This window comes from Bos taurus, chromosome 12, assembly GCF_002263795.3.
Source record: "Bos taurus isolate L1 Dominette 01449 registration number 42190680 breed Hereford chromosome 12, ARS-UCD2.0, whole genome shotgun sequence".
NCBI lineage: Eukaryota > Metazoa > Chordata > Mammalia > Artiodactyla > Bovidae > Bos > Bos taurus.
The window spans coordinates 24,396,476-24,419,051 of record NC_037339.1 but is presented as its reverse complement, the minus strand read 5'-3'; the positions used below and the strand labels follow the sequence as shown (position 1 = coordinate 24,419,051).

Here is a 22,576-nt window from a genome sequence, read left to right as displayed (position 1 = left end):
AGCCTTTTTGCACTCCCTGCCTATTATGTAGATAAGAGATATTAAAAGTTTTACCATGGCTATATGTCAAGGAACTTGATTAGACTTGAAACATGTCCAAGAACTAATTCTCAGCAGTTTTTTTAAACCATGTAATTATTTTCAAAGGATCATTATGTAGTGAGGGGTGGGTATTTAGTACTTTTTGGAAACATGTAACTAATTTCCTTATCAAGGTCATTGAACTTAAGCAGAACTTCCTTAAATTTTTCTGTACATACAACTTACGCAATTAATTATAAATCAAAAACATTTACTGTTTTGAGAGTCTAATTAGACAATTTCACTTGGTGGATGAGTTTTAGGAAAGATGATTAGAGAAAACAAGCATGGTACATATTTACTATGCCTTATGGTCTACATTTTTCAGAATTATGAAGAGCCATATCATTTTATAGAGTGTAGAGTAGATGACTTTCATGTTCTGAAAGAAAGATGGAGGCGTGTAAAACATCAGTGTGAATTTACTCAGTGAGATTCATTTGACTTTTATTTTTTTATGACTGCTGGGTTTAGAACCCAGCATGGTGCCTTTAAGAACTTTCTTTGAATGAATATAAATATATTAATCAACAGATATATAAGTGTATATGTTGAGTATATGAATATATTTGTTGACATAGTTGTTGAATAAATTGACAAAATTTTACAAGAATTAAAAGAAACTAGTGTACTTTTGAAAAAGTGAATAAGTAGAATTTCTAAAACATTTTCAATTGTATATTTTAAAATGCACAAATAAAGATAAAAATTAAACATGGAGTTGCTCTTTCTTTGAAATTTACTTGTTGTTTTTGCCTATCACAAGTATCTGTTCCATTTGGCATTTTTAATTACAGTTTTGGCCAACAAAGGTCTGTATGATGTAGATACCATAAGCTCGAACAATTAGTTGTTTACTTTTCCAATCCTTTTGCTTTTTTAAGAAATATTTTTTTCATTTGGTATTAAGCATTTTGACTCATATGAATAGTGTAATGCTCTCAAAATTTTTCCTTAGACTACCTAATAGTAAAACTGAGGCACTTTAAGACACAAGCATAGGATCATGTTTGTAGAAATAAAATGTTCCTCAGTTCAGTTCAGTTCAGTTGAGTTGCTCAGTCATATCCAACTCTTTGAGACCCCATGGACTGCAGCACACCAGGTTTCCCTGTCCATCACCAACTCCCAGAGTCTGCTCAAACTCATGTCTATTGAGTCGGTGATGCAATCCAACCGTCACATCCTCTGTCGTCCCCTTCTCCTCTGGCCTTCAATCTTTCCCACCATCAGGGTCTTTTCTAAAGAGTCAGTTCTTCTCATCAGGTGGCCAAAGTATTCGAGTTTCAGCTTCAGCATCAGTCTTTCCAGTGAATATTCAGGACTCATTTCCTTTAGGATGGACTGGTTGGATCTTCTTACAGTCCAAGGGACTCTGAAGAGTCTTCTGAAACACCAAAGTTCAAAAGCATCAATTCTTTGGCATTCAGCTTTCTTTATAGTACAACTCTCACATCCATACATGACTACTGGAAAAACCATAGCCTTGACTAGATGGACCTTTGTTGGCAAAGTAATGTCTCTGTTTTAATATGCTGTCTAGGTTGGTCATAGCTTTTCTTCCAAGGAGCAAGCGTCTTTTAATTTCATGGCTGCAGTCACCATCTGCAGTGATTTTGGAGCCCAAGAAAATAAACTGTGTCACTCTTTCCACTGTTTCCCCATCTATTTGCCATGAAGTGATGGGACTGAATGCCATGATCTTAGTTTTTTGAATGTTGAGTTTTAAGCTAACTGTTTCACTCTCCTCTTTTATTTTCATCCAGAGGCTCTTCAGTTCCTCTAAACTTTCTTCCATGAGGGTGGTGTCATCTGCATATCTGAGGTTATTAATATTTCTCCTTGCAATCTTGATTCCAGCTTGTGCCGATTATATTCAAATACTTAAATAGAAATGAGCTAGTAAACGAACTAAAGAAAAAGAAAGAAAATATGCTCCATTTTGTGTCTTATGTTTTGTCTTTTTGTTTATTTTGTTGTATGAATCTTTTTTTTTACTTGTAGCATAAGTGTTCTCAGTGAAGAGAGATTACATTCCCTGAGAAAACAGAGTTGTTACTGAGAAGAATCCATCTTTCGTGTGTGTGTGTGTGTGTGTGTGTGTGCGCTCAGTTGTGTCTGACTCTTGTGACCCTATGGACCATAGGCCTCTAGGCTCCTCTGTCCATGGCATTCTGTAGGTGAGAATACAGGAGTGGGTTGTCATTTCCTCCTCCAGGAAATTGACTCGGGGATCGAACCTGCATCTCCTGTAGTGGCAGGCAGATACTTTACCAGTGAGCCACCTGGGAAGCAATTCATACTTCAGTCTATGCCAAAACCCTGTGCAAAAAAAATATTTTTGGAAACAGAAAAACAAACTGTGACATCCTGTTTAGCTGGCAGGGGAACCACCAGATAGCAATATTTTCTAAGTATGGATATATTCAGGATGCTCACTGGAAATACCCTACATCGTCTCTGAATTCCTGTGAATGTATCAACATGTTTTGTTTCCTCTTATTTGGAAAAAACCTGATTTACATTTTCTAAGCTTGCGATGTATAGGAGGAAAAAAATCCCACTTTATCACTTGTATTTTGGGTTTTCTTGAGGTCACTCAAGGCTATGTAAATAGAGTCAGGGTTGTTTATGAGAAGGCTAACTGAGAGGAGAGGGATATCTTTTAGAGTGTGAGAGATTCTCTTGTTTCTTCTGCGTGAGGAGTGGCTACTGTGATGCTCTCACTCATTTATGTCTTATCTGGAGCAAACACCTATAAATCAAATAACTAGGTGAAGACCCCTTGATTTTCTGTGCTATCACATATTCATATTTGTCTTTGATAAGGGCTAAATCAAAGGCTATTTTGATACTAAATTATCAAACTAATCTTTAGTACAAAATATATAATAACCCATTTCTTGGCCATATGATCACTTATATACATTTTCATAACAGAAAAATGAGTTTTCTCTTTAACTGTAGGTTTTAAAGCCTGTGAGAATTTTGAATAAAAGGGCAAAGTGCAGTTAGTAGAAGAAAGTTTTTAAAAAATCAACACAAAATTGATATTGTCAGGAAATAACCTTGAAAACTTTAAAAGTAGATGAAAAGTAGGATAGTGTAAAAGTTTGGAGCAGGAAGGAAAAATTTAGTAAAGATTGGAAGATGTTAATGAAATTTTATTTTTTAGACTGGAAATCAATTATATTAAAATATAGTTATCGAATCAAATTTTTCATGTAATAATATATTGTGTTTCTTTTATTTTTCTGTGCGGAAAAGTGCTTTAATTTTTCACAAAGCAAAGATAGAGGCACAGATGTAGAGAAATTAATCTCCTCCCCTAAACATCCTGGGGTAGAGTTTGAGGCACCCATTGAATCCAGTGCACAAAGATTGTTTTAAATTACTGGTTAAAAAAATAATGCCCTCAGGTCCATCCTTGTCTTTACAAATAACCCAGTTTTGTTTCTTCTAATGGCTGAGTGACATTCCATTGAGTATATGTACCACATCTTCTGTATTCATTCGTTTGTCAATGGATGTTAAGATTGCTTCTGTGTCCTGACTAGTGTTTAAGTAGTGCTTCAGTGGGCTTCCCTTGTGGCTCAGGGGGTAAAGAATCCGCTTGCAATGAGGGAGACCTGGGTTCAATCCCTGGGTTGGGAAGATCCCTTGGAGAAGGGAAAGGCTACCCACTCCAGTATTCTGGCCTAGAGAATTTCATGGACTGTATAGTCCATGGGGTCGCAAAGAGTCGGACACGACTGAGCAAATTTCACTTCACTTCTTCAGTGAACATGGGGGTGCATGTGCCTTTTGGAATTATGGTTTTCTAGGGTATAAGTCAGAAAGAGAAAAATTAATATTGTGTATCAAAGCATACATATGACATCTAGAAAAATGATACAGATGAACCTATTTGCAAAGCAGAAACAGAGACACAAGTGTAGAGAAGAAATTTATGGACTCACCAAGGGGGGAAAAACAGGGAATGAGCTGAGAGATTGGGATTGACATGTATACATTGCTATGCATGGAATAGATACCTAGAAAAGCCTGTTGTACAGCGTGGGGAACTCTACTTGATGTTTTGTGGTGACCTAGATGGGAAGGCAATGCAGAAGGGAGGGGATATATGTATACCTATGGCTGATTCATTTTTCTGTACAGCAGAAACTAGCACAACATTGTAAAGCGGCTATATCCTAATTAAAAAAAGAAAAGTCCTACTTTTGTAAGAACAAAAATTGCTAAGATTACCACCACGTAACTATAATCTAGATTTAGGCCTGAAACTTCTAGGTTAGATGCACAACAGTTAATCAAATTGTCAAGTTGCCATTTTCCTGAGCAGCCTGGGATTTTCCAAAAGGGGAGCAAGTCACTAGGAGAAAGGCTGGAAACACACATGTTCAGTGAGGTGCTATTTCTGCCAAGCACAGAAAATGAAAAGCTGAATGAGGCTCACGGCTAAGAAATACCAAGTTAAGACAAATTAATAAAATGTGGTAAGTAATGATGATTCATGTAGCTGAGCTTCATCTCTGATCTTCAGGGAATAAAGAAGCAGCTGAGCTGTAGAAATGAACAAAAGAAGCAGCTGCTAAATTGGCAGCAAATGAAGGAATGGAAGGCTTTCCAGAACTCAAGCTTTTTGTAACAGATAAAGGAGCACGCAACCATGAGCTTGTCTTCCTGAAATTAAAATGAAAGTGACTTTAATTTTGTATTTTCAGTTAGCAAAGTGACTACTATAAATCTTCAATATGAATATAATTTCAAAGATTTTTTGTATTATAAAAGTATTTTCAAAAACTACAGATAAGTAAAGAAGAAAATAACAAAATTTAGTATATATCTTTTCACAACTTTTTCTACTCATAACCAAATTTATCAAGATATAGGCATGATTATACTGAATTTATTAACTTTTTCCCCCAGCTGTTTCACTTTTGAATGTCAAGCCCATTCTTTAAGGACAAACTTAAAATGCTGCAAATGCGACAGGTAACTAGAATATCATTGATAATTTATTTATGAGACTATTTGGCTTATAATGCATTAGAGGTATCCTTTATCTTTTTAAAAGTTTTTTAGGATGGAACATAGTTTTAACCAAACCTAATAAAGGATTTCTTTACGAGTTGTAAAACAACTAAGCTTAAGAGCAAGCATAGCCCTTTAATCTATCCTTCCAAATGTGGGAGATTTTCTGAAGTTTCTGTAATATCTAGTTTATGTGAATATGATACAAATAGCTTATCATTTATCCAGATTATAAGCTTGATAAAGTAGTCTCTGCTCCTTAGTGGAGTCAACTGGGTAATAGTATTTATACTGAAAATGTTTCAATATATTTTAAAGAACTTAGAAGATGTGTGCTTTCTTAGCTCACCTTGTGTTTTATTTTAAGAAACATGTGGTAACTACATAGATGTCAATACTAGACGAATGTGTTTTCCAAGCACCTTTTTTCCTGAATACCAGAGGTCCTGGACTGACGATTGTTTTTCTTTGAAATAAAGAGCAATAACTAGGTTAAGATATTCTGGGATACAAAAAAAGCAGTAAAAATCCTGCTTTTTCTATTCATAGGTTTCCTTGTAATCCAACTTTAGCTTGAGGTGTGACATAGATGGGGCTTCCCTGGTGGCTCAGATGGTAAAGAATCCGCCTGCAATGCAGGAGAACCAAGTGTGATCCCTGGGTCGGGAAGATCCCCTGGAGAAGGGAATGGCAACCTACTCTAGTATTCTTGCCAGGGGAATTCCATATAGATGTGTGTTTGTGTGTGTGTTTGTATATGTAGTTGAATAAAAAAAGAGCTCTTGGGTGATTATCTTCTCTTACTTTTCTATTATTTCCTTTCCATTTTTAAAATTCAGATTCTTGCTCATTAAAAGGAAGTTATTATTTTCTCTCTCTTACTCAAATTACCTTTCTTTCTCTCTGCATTGATGAGTCAGGATCATATGTTGCTATTCATTAATTCATTCAGTAAATTGGCTGATGGCTGTGAGCCAGGTGCCCCAATGCTGTTTTGAAATCCTATGATTTCTTTGAAGATAAACAGCCAGGTTGAAAGAAATCACTTTCAATGCCTACTCTCCTGGGGAGGAGAAAATACAAAGGGTTTACTTATATGACAAATACTGAAGAAACTGACTATGTGAAGAATTTCTTCATTTAATATTAGGAGCAGCAAGAAGTAGTTCATATTAACTCTTCTTAAATTAATGAAGTCCCAGACTATACAAAAACAATATATAATACACAATGTCCTTCAGTCAGTATTGCAGAGTTTTGTGTGTGCTCTTGTTTATTGATGTGAAACATAGGAAGGTCATGCATTTATGGTTTTTGCCCAATTTTTTAAGCATTTATATATTTTCTAAAAAAGGTTTACGCTTCAGGTGTATTAGGATCACATGAAGTCCCATAAGCTACTGAAATGCTGTATTGCTTTCAGTTCATACATTATGACATTTGTCCTAATTATCAATATTATTATGAACAAAAAAACTAATGAATTCAGCAAATTAACTGAGAAGTTTGCAATACACAATACACAATTTCTTTGAATAGTTTTGAATTTCAAAACATGAGAACACAGGCCCAGAGGGAGCTAGTAAAGATATGAGCCAACAGATGATGGAATATTGGATTTTGGCCCTGTGTGGATTTCAGATCCTAATGTGGAAAAGGAAAAAATGGGACACAGTTCATATATAGGCTTTGTGTGAGATGTCAGTGACACTTAATTTTACTTTAAATAACAAATACCTTTTGCATGCCATTTAATGCCTCACCAGTACTTTTCTCAGAAATGTGAATCATCTCTGGGTGGGTCCGTAGTTTGGGGGGTTCCAGGCTTCAGCCTACCTGCAGGGAAGTTGATAGCCATGTGGTGGTAATCAAGCCGTTTCCCTTGGCTGTGCCTTTGACTGATGGTGGAAGAGTGACGGGCAGCGAGCAGAGGGAGGGCTGCTTGCCTTCTGTTAGTTCAGTGGGCTGAGGATGTATATTCTGGCACGGCTTCTTTCCTTCAATGTTCTGCCAAAGCATTTCTGCCTGAATTTACTGAGACCAAAGATGCCATGGTAGAGAGAAATTTCTTTTCCAAGCTGGATTAGTCATTGACCTTTTTGCTGAATAGCAGCTCTCGGTGACTCTGGTGGAGAAGTGATTGAGAAAGGTTGTATGCAGGTGTTGCCTTTGACCCTCCTCCCCCTCTTTGTGTACCTGCGTGTTTAGTCGCTAAGTTGTGTCTGACTCTTTTGCAACCAGGCTCCATCTGTCCATGGTATTCTTTAGGCAAGAATACTGGAGTGGGTTGTCATTTCCTTCTCCAGGGGATCTTCCCGACCCAGGGATTGAACCTGCGTCTCCTGCATTGGCAGACGGATTCTTTAGCACTGAGCCACCTGGGAAGTCCCTTCCTCTCTTTATCTCTACCTTTAGTCATCTAGGCCTATGAAATATATTTTCCTCTCTGAGAATCAATCAGCAATAGGTATGGCCTTCAGATAAAGATGAAAAGATTAGCTTTATTATTTCTAAAGCTGAATTGGAAACTGAAGCTTGAATCTGTGGGGAAAATGAGCCTTCCTGATACTTTACCCCAGGTCCACATCTCAGGGTTTACCTGGGGAAACCACTGCATGGCATACAGCCTGCTCACTCCCCTGAAATGAAGCCTGGGAACAGGGACATGTAAAGAGATGTTTCTGATGGCAAGGGCTTCCCCGGTGGCTCAGTGGTAAAAGAATCTGCTCGTAATGCAAGAGCCGCAGTAGATGTGGGTTCGATCCCTGGGTCAGGAAGATCCCCTGGAGGAGGGCATGGCAACTCACTCCAGTATTCTTGCCTGGAGAATCCTGTGGACAGAGGAGGCTACAATTCATAGGCTCGTAAAAAGTTGGACATGACTGAAGCAACTTAGCAAACATGCATGGGTCTGATGGCCTAACTCAAAAAGGAAGGAAATCCTGCCGTTTGCAACAATGTCATGAACTTTGAAGACATTGTGCTCAGTTTGATATGTCCGACAGAGAAAGACAAATACTGTATGATATTACTTATATGTGGTATCTAAGAAAGCCAAACTTGTAGAAACAGAGTGTGGAACGGTGGTTGCTAAGGACCGGGTAGTGGTAGAATTAGGGACATGTTAAAGATGACAAAATTGCAACTAGAAAATGAAGTTCTAGAGAGCTAAAACTCAGCATATGAGTATTATTAACGATATAGTATTACATATTTCAAAATTGCCTGAGACTACATCTTAAATGTTCTCATCACAGAAATGATAATTTTTAATGTGATAGAAATTTTAGCTAAAGCTGTGAAGAACAGGAAGGATGGCATGCTGCAGTCCATGGGGCTGCAAAAAAGTCAGACACGACTGAGTGACTGAACAACAAAATTAATACTTAGATAGTAATCATATTGCAATGACTAAGTATATCAGATCCACACAGTGTACATCTTAAAGTTGTACAGTATGTCAATAATTAAATAATTTTAAAAAGGCAGACCCAGGGCTGTGATATGGTTGCTTACTATGTGAACTCAGGCAGGAGGAGGGCGATGATCACTCTGATATGTGGGTGTCCCCAAAGCCGAGTTCTTTCCTTCAGTGTCACCAGTTGGAAGCCACCATCCGCTATATTCTTTCTTATGATGCTTTAATTTTCTGGGTTGTTGGTGGGAAATACAGAGAGAAGGAAAATTAGTGTACTCTTATACTATTCTTCCCAATCACCAACTTAGGTCAGGCCTTCAAAATATCTGCATTGATATGATGACTATTCTGAAGGTGCTTAATATTACCCACCAGAATAAATGTTTTTAATAAATATGATCATGTCACCACTCAGTTAAAATTTCCCAGATGATTTTCCATAGTTGTTTGGATATAATCCAAAATCATTGCTATCTCACCATGGTGTCCTAGGCAGCTTGTAATCAGCTCCCTGATAAACTATTCACTCTCACTTTTCATCACACTCTCCCAGTCAACTTTTGCAAGCTTATCAAATTCTTTGCAGATTTTCAAACATGCATGCCTTTCTCTACTTCTTTGCCTTCAGTTTTGCCTTTTCCAGAAATATCCCCACCTGCTTTCTTTATCTAGGTAGACCTTACTGAGTCTTTACAACTCAGCTTAGGCATGATTTTGTTGTTATTTAGTCGCTCAGTCATGTCTGACTCTTTGCAACCCCTTGGACTGTAGCCCACCAGGCTCCTCTGTTCATGGGATTTCCCAGGCAAGAATGCTGGAATGGGTTGCCATTTCCTTCTGCAGGAGATCTTCCCGACTCACGGATCAAACCCATGTCTCCTGCATTGCAGGCAGATTCTTTACCACTGAGCCACCTGGGAAGCCCCTTACATCCTAGTTGTTGTTCAGTGGCTAAGTCATGTCTGACTCTTTGAGACCCCATAGGCATAATTAGCTCCTATTAAATACCTTCATCAAATCATTGAGCCACGTCTGCCTTCAAGTTGGGTTAGGTTCATTCCAGTGTTCCAAGCTTTGTGCTTTTCATAAAATACTATGGGAGAGACTATGAGACTAGGGAACAGGTCTTATCTGCATATTCATACTGTGTGCAGTGCTTGCCATATAGAAGACAATCGTCATCAGACACGTTATCCATTGTACTACTGGCTATAGTAAATAGTCAATAAATATTGCCAGGATCATTCACATGATTTCCTTCCTTAACCAGAGTTTTCATTGTTTTGCTGCTTGTTACACTCTCAAATGTATTTTGCAGTAAAAACTGTCTTGATTATGATAGAAATAGGCAATATTTCTATTTATAAAATTCTTGGTAGCTTTAGGAATTTGAACAGTGCTTTTCTCACGAAATGACATTTTTGTTTTTCTGTAATTACCATTCTTTCAAAACATAAGTGAGCTGATTTTAATTAACTTGTCCTAGAGTTTGTGAAATAGTCCTCAAAATGGTAATAAGAATGTTTTTGTTATTCAAATTTTGAGAATATTCATTAATGATTTCCAAACCCTCATAAAGACAAACATGTACCCTGGCCCAAGGGTTTGGATGGTATGATTTTGAACTGAGTTGCTTAGGGATTTAGTTATATGCTGCATGAAAGAGTAAAAATCATATAAGAAATAGAGAATATGTAATGTTAGATTGAACTTCCCTGGTGGCTCAGTGATAATCTGCCTGCCAAGCAGGAGACACGGATTTGATCCCTGGGTCAGGAAAACCCCCTGGAGAAGGAAATGGCAACCCATTCCAGTATCCTGGCCTGGAGAATCCCATGGACAGAGGTGCCTGGAGGGCTACGGTCCATAGGGTCGCAAAGAGTTAGACAAACAACACACAATGTTAGATTATTCTAACAGGCATCCTTAAACCTTTTTGAAATGTTCAATATTTAACACAAAATAAAAACTGCACAGCCTTTGAGGGGCAGAGAATTAACATCTAATTAGTTACATTCAGGTTGAAGTAGAAAGCGACTGCCTGTTTAGCCTTTTGACCTAACATTATATCTCCTCCAGGAAGAGTCAAAATGATTTGGGGGGTAACTTGACTCATTGTTTATCTCTGAGCTCAATTTTGTCCAGTCAGGTAAAAATATTTGCCTAGTGTATATTATGATATGATTATCTGAGGACTGAAAAATGTGGTCTGAATTATAAAGACTGGATTTCTAATTTTTAATAAAACCTTCACTGTTTCACATTTTCTCCCCTAACTTACAAAGAGCTTTTATAATCATAAGAAAGTAGCTTTATTCATCCATCCATTATACTGAACACCTATTATGTGGTGGGCAAAATCATGCACATGTTAAAATATTCTATGGTTTGGTATATAGGGATATAATTACATTTATTCCTATTTCCAGCAATTTCTAGTTGAATTTTCTTGTGATCAGAAAATATGCTCTGTAAAATTTTGATCTTTTCAAATTTATTAAGAATTATTTTGTAGCCCAGCACATTCCATCTTGGTGAATATTTGACACGGACTTTAAAAGAATGTTTATTTTCTAGTTGTTAAAAGTAATAACACACCATTATATAAAAGTGGTAGATACAGTCTTTTGTATCTTTGCCTTTTAGAAAATATCATTGTTCAACAATACTTAGAATATCTTTAAAGACTTCACATATTATTGTGAATTTGTCTATTCTTTGGCTTAGAGCTTTTCATTTTCTGTTTGACATTTGAAATAAGTACCTTGTGAAAATGTATGGCAGCTTTTAACATCTTTCAAACAATAAAGACAGTAGAGAGTAATTACAAGTATCAAACAGTAATGAAATACTCCAAGAACATTCCAGTTTTTGGAGATAACTGGCGTTGGAGAAGGAAATGGCATCCCACTGCAGTATTCTTGCCTGGAGAATTTCACGGACAGAGGAGCCAGGCAGGCTATAGTCCATGGGGTCACAGAGTGTTGGACATGACTGAACGACTATCACTGATACTCACTCATGCCAGTTAAAGTCACTATATTTGTTCATTCATCAAACCGTTTTAGGACTTGCTTTGTGGCAGGTCGCAGTGTAGATACAGATAAGAGACATATTCTCCACTCTTGCGACTCTCCTCCCCTGGAAACATGCAGCAACATGGATGGATCTAGAGATTAGCATACTAAGTGAAGTAAGTCAGACGCAGAAGGACAGATATGATATCACGTTACATGTGGAATTTAATTTTAAAAATGATATAAACGAACTTATATACAAAACGGAAATAGACTTACAGATTTCGAAAACAAACGTATGGATACCAAAGGGGAAAGGTAGGGGAGGGATAAATCAGGATCTTGGGATGAACGTACTCATACTGCTATATATAAGATAGATCACCAAAAAGGACTACTGTATAGCACAGGGAACTCTACTCAATGTTCTGTGATAACCTATATGAGAAAAGAAGCTAAAAAATGAATATAACTAACTTACTTTGCTATATCCCTGAAACGGCACAATTGTAAATCAGCAATCCTCCAATGATCTAAAAAATTTAAACAGTTAAAATACAATATTATATATTCTACAACAGAGAAAGTAATCATTACAAAAGATAATGCTTATGTCATTATCAAACCCTATTTAAATAAATCCAAATTTACTCAGTTCAAATTATATGTGGATATTGCAAGCCTGGCATAATGAGAAATGTCTTAGTGTTATTAAAAAAAAATAATTGGACTTGATGCTGCAGGTCATCAATGGGTGTGAAGGGAGGCAACATGATGTTGGAAGTTTGAGAAGAAAGGCATGGAATGGCTAGAAATTGAGATTCAGTTGGTCTGCAAACATTGGTCATGACAAATTCTAGGCTACAGCTTTGAGAGTGAGTGGTTGGATGTAGCATGAAGGATCAGCTCTTTGGAGGATAGGGTCAAGATATCGAGGACCAAAGTGTTGGAAGGACATCTGTATTCACACAAATATAATTAGAATTATAATTAGAATCAAATTAGAAGATCTGAATGATAAAGTAATGACAGTTACTAATAAATGCTTTCTGACATAGAACTTAACTGCAGATGTCATTTTCTGATATATTCTTCAAATGCCATCTGTAGATAAATACAAGAAGATTAAAATTTTGAAGTTACAGATGAAAGGTCGAAGGAAGCAGTACAGTGCAGGATCCATTTTTATGTCTGCACAACAGTCACTTAATAATATGTCTCTTCTGCAATTAAAATTCAGCTGTGCTGGCTTATTATAGTTCTCATTTTTTGAAAACAACTGGCAACAAAGAAAAATGCACTGGATTTAGTTTTCCAGTGTAATTGCACACTATGGTTTAGTTTCCAGGCAATTTGTTCTGAAAACTTGGAAAATTAAGCACAGCATTATCCAGTATGGTAGGATCTGGGAAATCATGATCGTGGTAAAGACTGACATCATCTTCTCTAATCGATTGAATTATTATAATATATAATTGCAGGGTTTGTGTGCTCTTCATGGCATTATGCTGTTACAGTCCTAAGAGACCCTGTGAAGTTAGATGACAAACTAAATTTCAGAGACATTAAATGAATTGCCCAAGTGACTCCACCACTTCTGTCTGATTCCAAATTTATTTATTTAATCAATAAATATTCATTAATCATTATGTGGCTATGCTAAACACCAGGTGGACAAGACACCCCCACAGTCTAGGCCCTCATACAGGTTACAATATATTTATGGAATGTTCAAATATTGTAAAATTATACAAGAATCTATTATATTCCTGCTATCAGAAATAAGGATTTGACAAATAAATTGATTTACTAAACTCTAAGAGTTTTGTTGCTTAAATCTTCTCTGCATTCTGAAGCAGCAGTGTTCTCTTGCTATTAGCAGTGGTATAAACATCTATAAACCTTCATGGCATTTAGAGGATTCCCAGGTAGCTCAATGGTAAAGAATCCACCTGTCAACGTGGAAGACACTGGAGTCCCAGGTTCTATCCCTGGCTGGGAAGATCCCCTGGAGGAGGAAATGGCAACCCACTCCAGTATTTTCATCTGGAGAATCCCATGGACAGAGAAGTCTGGTGGGCTACAGTCTGTGGGGTTGCAAAAGAGTTATGATTCTTTTACATAAGACATGACTTAGCAACTCAACAACAATAGCAATTTTCTGCATTCTACACACCAATGTTCCAAGGACAGCAAACATTTATGGAATAATTTTTAGTTATATTGACAACTAATATATTATTAGTTGTCAAACTTCACTGTGGATGAGACACGCTTGGAGAGCTTAAATATGCAGATTTTCACAATCTACCCCAAAGTTTCTGTCTTAGAGCATAAATAAGAAATGTTCCATGCTCTCAAAGGACTTAAAATAATTTCAATATTATAGGGTAACAAAACCTTTCCACCATTTCATGTAGCCCGAAATAGAATATTCATTTGAAATTAAATATAATTAAAATATACTATATGTAATGCAAATGCTTTTTTGCACCTGTGTAAACTTTCCTGTGAACTGTGGTGTTGGAGAAGACTCTTGAGAGTCCCTTGGACTGCAAGGAGATCCAACCAGTCCATTCTGAAGGAGATCAGCCCTGGGATTTCTTTGGAAGGAATGATGCTAAAGCTGGAACTCCAGTACTTTGGCCACCTCATGCGAAGAGTTGACTCATTGGAAAAGACTCTGATGCTGGGAGGGATTGGGGGTGGGAGGAGAAGGGGACAACAGAGGATGAGATGGCTGGATGGCATCACTGACTTGATGGACTTGAGTGTGAGTGAACTCCGGGAGTTGGTGATGGACAGGGAGGCCTGGCGTGCTGCTTTTCATGGGGTCACAAAGAGTCGGACATGACTTAGCAACTGAACTGAACTGAACTGAAACTTTCCCGCTAGGCCTTTATTTTAAATGACTTTATCATTATTTTCAGTTGTTATTATATTGTACAAATATAGGATTATATCACCATCTGATGTTTAGAGTTTCTGAACATTAGCACTAAATGAATTTGGCATTCCATATTTGGTTATTATTGTGCCTTTTAAAAGGGAATAATTTGGGATGTGCATTTGATATCTGTGGGTTTCTGATTATTATCTTAAATACTCAAATGTTTTGAGAAGTCTCATTCAGACTTGGTTATATTACTAAGACAGTTTGATGAAGACACAGAATAGTTTAATAATTATATATTTGATATTCTCTAATAAATTAGCTATTTACCACTTAAAATCTAAGTCATGTTCATTCTGAAGAAATGAGCACATTTTGATCTGCACATGTTGATCAAAGAACTTTTTTTTTTTTTTTGTCATGACTCACTCAGACTAGATGATAGAATGAGAAACTTCAGTCTAAATGTAGTTTTAAATTTTATTCCTTTAAAATTCCTTGGAAAAATAATTGTATTAATTAAATACAAATGATTATTGGGAAAACAAATTCCTTACTGGAAAGAAAAAGTCTGTTTTTAGTTCTGAAGAACTCTTCATTCAGCTGTCTCTCGAAAGGACCTTGTGAACTGATGAAAATTGGATTAAGTGAAGTCTGGTTAGTGAGTGAGGGTGGGCAATGGAGAAAAAGGTTCAGATGTCTGGATAAATGCATCTGGGAAATGAGAGATGAGATAAAATAAAATAATAACAGTAGTTCCAGGGTCAAAACCAAGAGCAAATATTTTAGAACTGATTTATATTGTCACCCTGCTTATTTAACTTATATGCAGAATATATCATGTGAAATGCCCAGCTGGATGAATCACAAACTGGAATCAAGATTATCAGCAGAAATATCAACAACCTCAGATACACAGATGATACTACTCTAATGGCAGAAAGCCAAGAGAAACTCAAGAGCCTCTTGATGAGGAGGAGAGTGAAAAAAAGAGGACTGTTGGCTAAAAACTCAACATCCAAAAAATGAAGAGCATGGCATCCAGCCCCATCATGTCATGGCAAATAGAAGGGGAAGAAGTGTTAGCAGTGACAGATCTTATTTTCCTGGACTCCAGAATCACTAAGGATGGTGACTGCAGCCACCATATTAAAAGATGCTTGCTCCTTGGAGGAAAGCTATGACAAACCTAGACACTATGCTAAGCCTAGACACTAAAGCTGTGGTAAAAGTAGACACTCGGAATTTGCCCAAGTTCATGTCCATTGAGTCGGTGATGCTATCCAACCATCTCATCCACTGCTGCCTCCTTCTCCTTTTGCCTTCAGAATATACCTTTGTTGGTATGTAGGAACTTAAAAGTTTCAGGAAGTTAAAAAATGTAGAGAAATCGTATGAAGGATTAAATGAATAATCATCCTCTTACAGAATTACACTTACTTAGTTTACAGGTTTAATTTAAAGAAGTAAAGGGAAGAGGAGGAGTGAAATAACTCCCCTTGAACACAGAATCAACTTGGTTTGTTCAAGTTCCCAAATTATCTTAGCTACTTTGGCAGCATTTAAGGAGCAAAGGGTGCCATTTGCCTCTGCAAATCAGGAAAGGACTTGTTATGTCCATATTACTTTCATTGTGTTGAAATGCCTCCACTAAACAACTGAGTTTGTATTTATGATTTGAGTAAGAGACCCTTGGAAGGTGGAAATCTGTGTATATACCTGGGACTGCTAACTATTAAGTGCCGGCAAAGAATCTGCTTGCAATGCAGAGACCTGGGTTTGATCCTTGGGTTGGGAAGATCCTCTGCAGAAGGAAATGGCAACCCCCTCCAGTATTCTTGCCTGGGAAATTCCATGGACAGCAGAGCCTGGTGGATATAGTCCATGCAGTCTCAAAAGAGTTGGACAGGATGTGGCAACTAAACAACAATAACAACAACAACATCTAGCGTTGGTTGAATCTGTTGTAAAGTGAGGTCAAGTTTTTTTTTTTTTTAATTTTAATTAAAGCACCAGTTTGGTAAAAGTGGTTGAGATAATTTTGGATAAACAGAGATTACAATATACACTTAGCATCTGTCTGATTTATATGACAAGCAAATCCCTCCAACATTTCTCAGGAAATTGAGCACAATGATTATATTTTGGTACGTAGCATTTATCTGTATGCATTTTTATTGCAGTTAAGACATAAATGCTTTCTAGTGTAATTTATACTCTTTTCAAAAATGCTTTCTCCTAATACAATTTTTCTTTTGATAATAGGACAAATATTTTCTTTATATAGTGCACTCAGTACATTTGACTTACTTAGGATGAACTTTGTTCCTTGAAACCAAGATATATGTATGTTCATAATTGTAGCTATCAATTAGCATTTTCCTTGATTTCAGATATCAAGAGCCTGTTCTGTGAGACAAATGATAACTCCATGGTTTCATAGTTTACAAGTCCGTGGCAGACACGGAAAATTCTTGTTTTCTGTCTCACAGCAGGGTTCAGGCCACTTCTGAAGGTCTTCATTTCTATCATTTACCTGCCTGCCCTTTAGCTAGACTCAAGACCGGAGGACGTTTTTTTCCACTCCCACCTTTCCCTTTGTACCTGCAACCCGAGTCTGATGAGAGATGCTCCATTTTATTCCTGTGCTTCCCCTCATTACACAGTGCAAAAACATCTCCTCATCTCCTGCAATTGCTCTCTGCCAGTCTTGCCTTATTTTGCACTACAGCCAGCAGACCGATTTTTCTGAGCACCAGTGCATAGCCCCCAGAGGCCCTGGGGGCTTCCTATTTCCTGAAGAAAACTTTAGATTTCAGGTTCACACGTGTTATCATTTGTAGCCATCTTCTCCTTTAATGATTATTGCACAGCCCCTCTGCTGGTGCCTCAGGGGTCAGTTCCTGCTCTGTGTTCTGTTCCCAGGTTGATGCCATCCTCCTCCGTCCTTCCAGGATGTTGACATCCTTCAGCAGTCGGGGTCGGGTTAACTCTTCCAGAAAGTCCTCCAAGACTTCCACAGTCTAGGATGATTTATTTTTCCCGAATCCCATCTGTTCTAAATACTGGAAAACTTAACTGTTCCTGCCACTAAGTTGGCAACTGGCATTTGAGAGGGAGAGGGCAGAGAGAGAACAAGTATTTATTGAACATCTGTCAGAAAGCCCTATTCTGAACCCATCCATACATGTCAGCTAAAGGTCCCCATCTGTGGAAACAGAGGCTAAGGGAGATCAAGTGATTTCTGTGCAAAGAGCTGAAGTGCTTTGAATCCACCAAAGTTCATATTCTTTTTATATATCATGGGAGCCAATCACCTCATGAACAGAAAATGGAACATAGGTATGGTGTCTTTGATTCGGAATCCTCACTTATAATTCATTCGGCCTGTACCCACTTGATGAGCACCTATTATGTGCTAGACGTGACTGTATGTGCTTTGAAGGGATTCAAATGATGATAGCGGTAGTGGTGTTAGCATATATATTTTACTGTCTCTGTGCCAGGCACTATTCTGAACAATTTACATATTGTATCTAATTTATTCTTTGCAATGATTCTGTGGGGACGGTTCTAGCATTATCTTTCTTATACTCAAGAAAATAAGTATAGTGAGGTTAAGGAACTTGTTCAACATCACATAGTTGTTTTAAACCCAGGAGCCTGGTTCTTAAGCATATTACTACAGTCTTCCTCAAAGGAAGGAGACCTAGTCCCTGTCCTCAAGGTGATAAGACACATTTATGCTCCATCAGTATATTCTTATTTCTGCACATGAACAGCTATTAGGTCAATGAGTAATAGGTATAAATGTTTAATTTATTCTCTAAGATTTGGATCCAAGACTTTATTTATTCTTCCATATATCTTAAGCATATGACAATTTAAACAGGTAGCTTTTCCCTCAATCTATAAAAGGCCAAACTTCAGATCTTCATTTCAGAGCAAACTATCCCTAGGTCACCATTTGTCCCATGGCCCTGGCAAGGTTTGAGTAAACATTTATTTACTGACTGACATCCAACTTCCCTCAAGTTGACAAAATCAACAAATAATGTCAGAAGTAAGCAGTTTCACATCTAATGTGGATTAAATCAATGATATTCATGAAGACTTTTTTGAGTATGAATATACATATTCTCCAAACTGTTTGCTTGTATTGTGTGTGCTTGCTCAGTCGTGTCCAGCTCTGTGACCCCATGCGCTATAGCACGCCAGGCTCCACTTGCCGTGGAATTTCCTAGGCAAGAATGCTGAAGTGGGCTGCGGTTTCCTTCTCCAGGGGATCTTCCCAACCCGGGGATCGACCCGGGTCTGTTGCATCTCCCACACTGGCAGGCAGATTCTCTACCACTGTGCCGCCTGGGAAGCCCCTTGCTTGCAATATCCAATCCCAACTAAAGCAAATGTTGACTAACAAAGCACTTGGTGAAATAACGAATATTTAGCAAACTTTGGAGATCACAGCCTGGGGTGTTCTTCCCCTCATGGCTTGAAAGCTATTGTTAAGGAAGAACAGAGAGATTTTCTCACAGAGGGGAAGTCTGCCCCCACTTCGATGACATGGCAGCCGGAGCACAGACTGTCACTCAGATACTGTGAGAAATGTGAAAAGGGTATTCTTGTCTTTCCAGGTGGCTTCAAAACTCCTTTCCCACCTCAAACAACGTCTGTATCTACTCTGACTCATATGTTTGGGTGAACTTTGCTTGGTACTCATCTGTATGGTAATACCAAAAAGTATTTCCAGGCAGAAAATCAGCATTTTAGTGGGTACATTGTTTTGTGTTTGGTGACCATTTTGTTCTCTGGGTTCTAGAGTTATAGGTACATTTTGAAGGCTAGGACTTCCCTGGTGGCTTAGATGGTAAAGCATCTGTCTACAATGTGGGAGACCCGGGTTCAATCCCTGGGTTGGGAAGATCCCCTGGAGAAGGAAATGGCAATCCACTCCAGTACTATTGCCTGGAAAATCCCATGGACAGAGGAGCCTGGTAGGCTACAGTCCATGGGGTCGCAAAGAGTCGGACACGACTGAGCGACTTCACTTTCACTTTCACCGTTGAAGGCTGTCTTGGCCAGATTTCGGTTAGTCTTTGGCAGTAGGGGACAACACAGAAAACCATCCCTATCTACTCTTTTCTAGAAAGAACACTTCTATCAGAAGCACCATTTTATTTCCACACCCACCAACAGGCTCAGTAAAGGAAAGGCAAGTAACAGTTACTAAGTGTAAGTACCTGCCATAAATGATACTAGCTCTTAATGTGCTTGTCTTTAATTATTCATAGGCCCTTGAGATGCTATAGTATTATATTCATTTTATAGAGGCACAGGAGAGGCTGAGAGAGTTAAAGTTGCCTGAAATCAGCATATCTGGGGCAATACAAACCCACGTTTGGGAGTGCCAGGGCCTGGCAGGGGAAGAGTAGAACTTAAGCACAGATTGATTCGTCATGAGTGTTTCATATCACTCTCATTCCCACTTGCCCTCCTCCCTTTCCTCAGCTGCATTTTCCTCCATGAGTTGGCCCTAGTTCTTTGCAACAACCCATGGGCTTCCTCCATGAAAAGGCAGTTGATAAGGGGGCTGGAGGCTGAGTTGCCATTAACCCTCTGAGACTTTGGTTGAGAGCCCTCTGTTCTCTCAGAAGCCCCATCTGTTAGTTGAAGGGTTGGAACTGAGGTCACTCCCCTTCTCTCATTCTTAGATGTCCACCAAGGGACCATACACATCCTTCCCTCTCATCTCATCTTGTCTCTTCTCGCTTCATCTCATCTTGTCTCGCTTCCATAGATGCTCCTTAATATTTTCCAATTACCCTTAGCTGTGGTCACCCAGCAGAACTGCAGTCGCTTACCCGAGTTTCTCTGTTTGAAATAAAAAAGTTAAGCTCCGAACCTGAAAGGGAAAACAAAATCACACTATTATCAAACAAAAACACTGCAGTCAAAGAGCTTGTGAATTGTTGCCCCATACACGTACTGGGGAAATGTTGAAAGAACGAAGACAAGTCACTTAATTGAACTTCAGTTGAAATTGCTGCTTATTTCCAACTGGCTTTGACATTGTGCTTTATAAGTAGAAATGACTCTCTTGGGTTATGTCCCCATTTCTAAACCCATCACTGTGTTTAGGGTCATAGGATACTGTGATTAGTCAGGCCTGGGTCGGGTCAGGGGTCCCTCCTAGTGGGCTATACACATATGAAAAGGTTTTCAGGAAAATATATATAAAATTAATGCTGAAGATAATATTTGGGGCTTCAGTGATTCTTTAAACAATAGTTTTGACATGTTTCAGTAGTAATGGATAATGATCACAAAGTGTCTAAAGATAATAATTGATTTGTTATAAAAATGACTATTTAATTCCAGTCTTGTAATTCATTGCTCAAGTGAATTTTTAGAGAAAATGAGATGCCTCTTCCAGCAGATGTACTTTGGGATGTAGCATAGATCATTACAGGAAAAATTAAAACTCAAAAATTCTCCTGAGAGGTAATCCTTCTCTGATTTATAGCAAGAAAATGTTACTCTGTGAATCATTAATTACAATTCAGCAAAATAAATTTTAAATAGAGTTGTTATACAGATATTTTCACAGAAACTTATTTTTCCAGTGACATTTACTTTTTGGATAGCAAGAGGACCTAAAATGTTTTCGAGGGAGGGAGAGTAATTTTGCATTGCAATTACTGCTATTGTTGATGCTTCTCTTGTGTAAACTTTTCAAAAATGAAAGCCTTTTCCTAAGGCTTTAGGAATTGTGGTTCAGAGCATGTCACTGAGCATGAAAAAGAGAAGGAAGGGACTGGTCCTAGACAGGCATGTCTTGAAAACAGGATTTGATAGCTTCTTAAGGTTTTAAAAAAATACAATTCTTATTTCAAAATGAATGTCATAAATGGCCAATATTATTGATCTCAGTGAGATGAATGCAGCATGACCTTCAGATGAAGGAGATTAGTCTGTAATGTGAAGTAACTAAAACTTTCCCCCGTTTTTTTGTCAAGACAGGACATTTTTTCCCATGAATTATCACTCTTCAGGCATGGTCAGGAGGCTGCTAGTAAACCAGACTCTGAAAACTCAGACTGCTCTGGAGAAATCATTAACCTCCATAGCTGTGGTCAGACTGAGGACACACGGAGAGCATGGCTTTGTCCAAGACATACATCCGGGCCATCTGACATATCCTGGTAAGCGAGGGGGTGGTTCTCTCAGACCTGAGATTTATTGCAGGCCTTGATTCTAAGCTATCTGCAGGCACAAGCAAGACCAAGATGGACTCTTGGACTTAGTTCTATGGCATTTTTTCATCCAGTCTTATTACTTTAACTGCCCCGTTAGAGAACTTCCTTCACCTGGAATAGAAGGATTAGTGCTGGAGTGGGAAGAAGTCGTTGGACTCAGAATGTATTCCAAGGATAGAGCAAATGATCTGCTGAGGAGGTGGGTATAGGATGCAGAGGAAGAGGGGCAAAGACGACCCCAAGTCTTTAGTCTGAGGTGTGGAGTTATCATTGCTGATATGATTAAGACTGAATGATATGATATAGTATATGTGAGGCAGGCTGTGGAGTGGGGAGATGATTAGAAATCCAGAGTTCAGCTTTGGATACATTGTTTGTTCATGCTCTTGTGCACACACACATGTACGTACTTAAGTAGATCGCTGGATAGATACATCTGATATTCAGGGAAGAAGTCCAGGTGGAGTGAGAGTTGTCAGCATATAGGTGGTGTTTAAGGCCATGGGACTACATCAGGCCACCCAGGGACTCAGAAATTGAACTTTATGTGACCTTTAGATGCAATAGATTATGAGTGAAAAAGTGTGGGGAGAACACAGTATCATACTGCCGGTAAGGTATTTATTTCAAATCAAAGATCATTCATTCATCCACTAATATTATTTAACAAATATATATTTGGTGCTCCGTCAGGCTATACCAGGTACCAGGGACAGGTACAGTGAGGAAAAACAGTGACATACTTGCTTGGATAATTCATTGCTATAAGACCCATCTCTAGCATATTCCAAAGTATGAAGACCATTATGATGTCAATAGTTTCCCTTTAATAGGTATTTTCTCCTTTGATGCCTATTTCTTCTTATTATCATATCTG

General features: G+C 38.1%; 1 long non-coding RNA gene across 1 annotated transcript in view; it reads left to right on the top strand.

The window, feature by feature from the left end:
* Nucleotides 1-21,770, top strand: part of LOC112449048 (uncharacterized) — a 184,132-nt gene extending 162,362 nt beyond the window's left edge. The window contains exon 3 of the long non-coding RNA XR_003037514.2: nt 21,460-21,770. This is a non-coding gene — a long non-coding RNA (uncharacterized lncRNA). The remainder of the gene's footprint in view (nt 1-21,459) is intronic.
* Nucleotides 21,771-22,576: the final 806 nt, after the last annotated feature.